We start from the raw sequence: 6,345 nt of genomic DNA, 5'->3' as shown, positions 1-6,345 counted from the left end.
CATTGATGGATACGTCACTACGAGCAATGGTGTCTGTTCGGATGACGTTGTTGTCACGAGTGAAAACTGACTGGAAATACTCATTAAAAGCGTTTGATATATGAAGTGGATCATTGGTAGAATCATTGTTAATCACCATAGAAGTAGGCGTCGTATTACGTGGCAAGACAGACGACCAAAATTTACGCGGGTTGGTTTTTAGTAGGTCCTGCAGCTTCACACGGAAGAAGAAATCCTTAGTGCAGTTAATTTTCAGTCTAAGCTCCTCTTTTGCCTTAACGAAATTCATCATGGCTGTTTGATTGTTTGAGCGCCTGTTACACCTTAGTCTGTTTACTCGACGTGTCAGATGTAATATATCTCGTGTCATCCAGGGAATTTTCACATTTATCTTCTTTGTTTTGAAAGGAATAAAACACTGAATACTTTTTTTAACCAAGCATTCGAAATAGGTTACCAATGCGTTAACATCGCAAGTAGAACTTAGTGCAACGAATTCTTCAAAACCATCAGTCTATTATTGAAACATCATCAACGCGATTAAAATCTGGAAATGTAGAGAAAACAAAATTCTGCTTAGTAACCGAGAAATTTAAGGTGAAAAGAACGGCCTGGTGATCAGAAATTCCCTGAATGACATCACTTCTGTAGCCTTTTGCAACAATGTTAGAACTAACGAAAACCAAATCAAGCAGAACGCCGCATCGTGTAGGTTTATCGGTAATCTTGACAAGGTCGAATAAAAGGGAAAAGGCACCTAGTTCTCCATTTATGGAAGTCTCTTTCGCAAGTGTTAACGTAGGCCAATGAATGCCGGGGGCGTTAAAGTCACCCATGCAAATGAGGTTACCCGTATTTAGCTGCTGCTCGTTAATATAGCGGCTAAGAGTTACAACGTGGTCTACAGAGGAACTTGGTGGACGGTAAACGACGCCTATCACGACATGTGCTTTGTCTAGATAAAGTTTACACCAGACTGATTCTATGTCACCTGGTGGTGACAATCGTGAAAATTTGAGATCCGATCAGCAACGCAACGCCGCCACCTTTGGAATGACGCCGATCTGCGCGAACCGCAACATAGCCAGGAGGAGTCAACTCAGAGTCCAGTATATCATCATGCAGCCAAGTCTCTGTGATATCAACCACATGAGGCGAGTGCGCAGAAGTTAAAGACAAAAAGTCTCCGAACTTGCTAGTTATGCTCCTGGCATTGAGGTTTAAAATTGAAAGGTTACAATTGGAATTACGGGGCAGTCAGTTAGGGGAAGTCAAACGTAGTGACTCAGAAGGCTCAGCTGCAGGAGACAAAACAGGCGGTGTTGAACGATATGTTCTGTTATTAAGAGATTTCGGGTCTCTGATAAGGGCATTGGACACACCATCCCAATTGTAGCGCACTTTGTCGATAAAAAACGTAATCGTAGCATAGCTTAACAACGGAGCCTTGTCTTCAAAAAGGTGCTGAGGCGTCCCAAATTTTTTTCCGGACTGCACGAACGCTGGCTGAAAAATCTTCAGTGATGTAATACTGCAACCCTTTAAGCTTCGATACGTTTTTCATCACCGCAGACTTTTCCCGAAAATCCAGCAGCTTCAGAATAACTGGGCGTGGACGCTCTCTGCGCTTTCCGCCGACCCTGTGGCAACTGTCAGTATGTGGGGGCGTGATTTGCAGTATACCAGAAAATATCTGTCCAACCCCTTCTAGCAAAGTCTGGTTTTCGTCTGGTTTTTCGTCCAAGCCGTGTATAATAATAGCGCTGCGACGGGATCGGTTATCAAGGTCGTCATTCTTCGCAACCAACTGAGCCGCAGTTCCAGTTAGTGTTTTAACCTCGGAGCGGAGAAGATCGGCAACATTGTCATCGACCTTCTGGCCCGTTGTAGGCGATTCAAGTACTGCTACACCGGTTTCTAGTGCATCAAAACGCGAGTTTACAGAAGCTTGGAATCACTTAATTTTGGCAAGGTCCTCAGCCATCAGTTTTTTCCGTTCAAGAACCTCAGTAAGCATAGTGACAATGTCAGCATTTTTGGTCGAAGATGCCGCAGTAGCCGAAAGTTGAGTGGTTATTGTGAAGCGTGTAGAGCGTTCAGAACAACTGTTACTACTAGCATCATTAATTTTCGAAGAATTGCCGAACTTTTTTGAGGGATCAACTTTGGGGGGACCCGGATTTAGCTCCACGTATCCATTCAACAAAATGCAACTGATACAGTACAAGGCATTCCAACATAAATCAGCCGCGTCTTGTGGGCAAAGAAACAGCAGCAATGATCGATTGTCAGATTTCAAGCACCGAGAATTGTCGAACTAACATACCTGCACAATGAAGAAACAGCGTTTTAACATCGTGTCGCCGCCGCTGTCACTTTGCCCACTGACGAGCGAAGCCTCGAGCACCGCTTTTAAACCCTTGAATGTTGACGTCGAGGTATCGCTGCAGATATCGATGGTGTGCGCACAAGTACCACAGTTCTATGAAAAATACATATTGCCGGCTTTAATAAAAGACTGGGTACAATTAATTTACAGCGCCTACTAATAAGCGTACATTCTTTTTTCTCAAGTTTTTATCGCCACTTCTTTAAAGACAAGTCAGCAGTACTCCCCATTTCTTCAACTTTCTATCACAGCACGAAATCTCCTTCTACCACCACGCATAGATTTATATTCCTGTATGTTTCTGAGAGTTATGACTTCAGTTCCAATGCTCCATGCTTCGGCTTATTATTGCGATAGCAATTATATGGACACTCAAAAGCAGATTTCTGCCGTCGGCGTCGCCGTCGCCGTCGGCGTCGCCGTTGCCGTCGCCGTCGCCGTCGCCGTCGCCGTGAGGTTCCGTATGACGTCATTTGGAGAAGAAATCGTCGCCGCGCGCCGAACGCTGTATGTGCGAGTGAAAGGGCGCGAGGGGCGCGTCTTTCACGGGGAGTGAACGCACGGCGGAGAACAAACGCGCGTTCTGCGCCGTGCTCGCTTAAGGGCTGCAGAAGTAGGCGTCTCTGTTCTCCTTCACAATCACCATGTATGTAGAGCAAACGCGCCTTCTTCCAACGAGCGAGAGGCCGTGGAGGAGGGGGAGGGAAGGGAGGCGACGTTTAGCTGCGGCACGCAGTGCCTATTTATATCAGAGGCTCCGGCAACAGTCACCAACGCCGCACGCATTTTGAGCGAACGCGGGCAAAACGCCGATGGCGTCGACAACAGTTCTGCGTGTTGTTGCTACCAAAGCCGCTCACCTTACTTCGTATGACATTGCTGTGTTGCTATCGCATTCATTGCTTCGCCCTTAGGGCGAAACTGTGACATTTTTCTTCTCCTCACCCACTGAGGGTCGGGGGATAGTCATGCATAGAAACGCTGCTGGGAAAGCGGTTGCTGCCCTTACACATGAAAGTTGAGTTCTCAAAACTATGGCTTCAGCGACATTCCTTGTTGGACCACTGCTTATCGCTTTAAGCCCCGTAATAACTTGAAGTATGTTAACTTGAAGCCCATGCTTGACTTGATGAAAATGACGCCTATTGTGTACGGGCCAAAGGAAACGCAATGAGCGTCTCGGACACGTTCACGCCAGCCGTCGTTTATATCAAGTCAAGCATGGGCTTCAAGTTTAACATACATTTCTGTATACGGTGGTAAGACTCCGTATTCCCATGAACGTTCCATGGCCCGTGCTATCGCTGAGATCGTTCTAGGGACCCCGGACTAGGGGTCCCTCCCACACTCTTACTACATTTTCTTTTTGTTATAAAATGTTTACTCTCTCTCTCGTTCCATTACAAAGTCATCCAATAATGGTTTATTATTTTTTAGATGCGAAGCATCTGATGCTCGGGGCTATGTCACTCCCTCCCTCCATCCATCCAACCGAAGTGGGTCCACACCCCTACTGCGCATGCGCCTCCTCCTCCCCCTCATCTCCTCTCCTCTCGGCATTTATGCGCGTCGTCCTCCCCCTCCTCTCCTCTCCGACGCTCCTCTCCGGATTGCGCAACGAATGGCAACACCTGCGGCTCCGCGCGCGATAATGCGAAGCAACTTAGGTTAGAGGCGCGACGGTAGGCGCCCCAGAGGCACCGGCAACAGTCACCAACGCCGCGCGCGTTCGGTGCGAACGCGGGCAAAACGCCGACGGCGTCGACAACAGTTCTGCGCGTTGCTGGTGCTGCTGCATGTCCAAGTTTGTACAGCTCATAAAACTACCTTGAGTAAACCCCATGGCTGCTTTGCATACTACTCAGGGTTCCCCTACGGGAAGATGGTGTAATTTTTTTTGGATGTCGGGAAAACCTCACGCGTGTTTTTTCACCAAGGCTATGAAACGCATGCTAATGGTCTTATTCGCGTGGAAATTAATACTTGGTTTCGGAAGATACTGCAGACAAACTGTATTATCTTCTGCCCTTAGTTACCTACTCTTAGATATAATACATTTCCCTAAAACAAATGACCTAACTACTATACTATAATTTCCCTCACTGTCCGTTGGGATGCTTTGTTCGAAATGCCACTAACAAATAACCTATCCACTAAGCTAATTTATTGCTCTTTTGTTAGGGAGGTTCTGCCCTGGCAGCGTTGATGCCTCGTATGATATGATCAATGACATGACGCATCTGATTGTTCATATTTTCGCTTCTACGTCGAAGCCTGGATGGACACTGATTAACACTCTCAGTGCTAGGATTCCTGCACCTAGACAAATCCCTAATACATTGTAAGGGGGCATTGACCCCGACGTAGCTCTATAGTAGAGCATCGCAGATGGCGGGCTGAGATTCCGGGTTAGGCACCCAATTTGCGGCATATTGTCTTTTTAGCCTATATTTATATTTTATCTATATGTCCGCAACTAATAAAGCCATTTTATTTGCCTATGTTCGCCTTTGCTTAACAACACTATGTAAGCTGTCCTAAGTTCTAATTATCAGATCCTGAATACAATTTCTGTCCCCATCACGGAACAATTCACTATTATACTTTCATATTAGACATCCAAAATTGTCAAGGCACTTACACAGCGCGTACGTACTACTTTTCATAACGCATAAAGACTGCTACAAGAGATTTTTTTTCTAATGCAGCATGCATTTATTTATGCAATTAAAAATATTTTGCAGATGCACCTATCAGGTTCTAATTTGCGAGCACATTCGTAGCTAAAAGTCGTCTTACGTTTCTTTACAGTGACTGAAAGTTTTCTTTTCAAGTCGAATAAGGCTTGTCATTTATGCCTTCTCACTTCCCTGACATTTATTGCATGTTCTTACCTAATGTGTTCGATCCATTTATTATTGTATCTGTAGGAATGTTTTTTCTGTCAATTACTTGTTTATGCTTTATGTTATTTATCCGCTCCTGTAGTTGCCCTTTAGAGCAAGCAGTATTGATAAATAAGCTCAGCAGGTCCCACATCGTCAAATCTGCGTGAAGCTAAGGTTTCGAGAAGTGCTTATTCATATGTTTCAAATTTGCCAAATTTATTCAACGTCTTTGTTGTGAAAAAAATTGGCAAGTGTGTGCGTGCTCTTGTGGATCCATACTGAGCAGTGTGAAGCACGCAGTGATTCTTTCAAAGAGTTTGTTCATGTTGGCATTATTGAAGTATACGTGATGATGATGATGAAATAAACTATAATTTTCGAGACGGTGTTCCCGAGCGTTTGAGCTGTGGATCACTCTAGGTGGGAGGGTCCCTCAGTCCAGGACTCCTCTGGCCGCGATAGCATCCCGGGCTCTGGTGACAAGACGTCGTTGTTTGTCCAGGGCCGGGGTGGAGATCTTGGCCTCCCACGTCTCGGCGAGGAGTTTCACGTCTTCGGACGTTGTATGTTTGGTAACGCCGTCTTCGGGGCGCCACGGGCACTCGAGTAGCAAATGAGCCAGAGTGGCTGGCACGGCGAAAATCGGGCAGTTGTAGGTGTTTAGTGTCGGGTGGATGCGATGCATGAGGATCCCATGAGTGTACGTGTTGCTCTGCAGTCTTCGGAATGCGGTGCTTTACTCTTTGGTCAGTTTTGGATGAGGTGGCGGGTACACCCTGCGTCCCAGTCGGTAGTGTTGGAGGATGGCGTTATACGTGGGGGGTATTGTCTCTGTTTCCGCTGCGTCACCAGGCGGTCGGGAGTCTCGCGAGGCGGCGAGAGGGGCCGGTTGACGTGATCGCGGGCCGCGGCGTGTGCGGCTTCGTTTCCCTCGAGCCCCTCGTGTCCTGGTACCCACGTGACGCAGGTGTAAGGGAGCGGAGTGCTTCTTTTCTGCAGAATTTTGCTGCTTCCACCGATATTCGGCCTCTCGTGTAATTGCGTACTGCGGATTGGGAGTGATTGTGC

Source organism: Dermacentor silvarum, chromosome 7 (genome assembly GCF_013339745.2).
Source record: "Dermacentor silvarum isolate Dsil-2018 chromosome 7, BIME_Dsil_1.4, whole genome shotgun sequence".
Lineage (NCBI taxonomy): Eukaryota > Metazoa > Arthropoda > Arachnida > Ixodida > Ixodidae > Dermacentor > Dermacentor silvarum.
The sequence above is the reverse complement of the archived record's forward strand: the minus strand, read 5'-3'. Positions refer to the sequence as shown.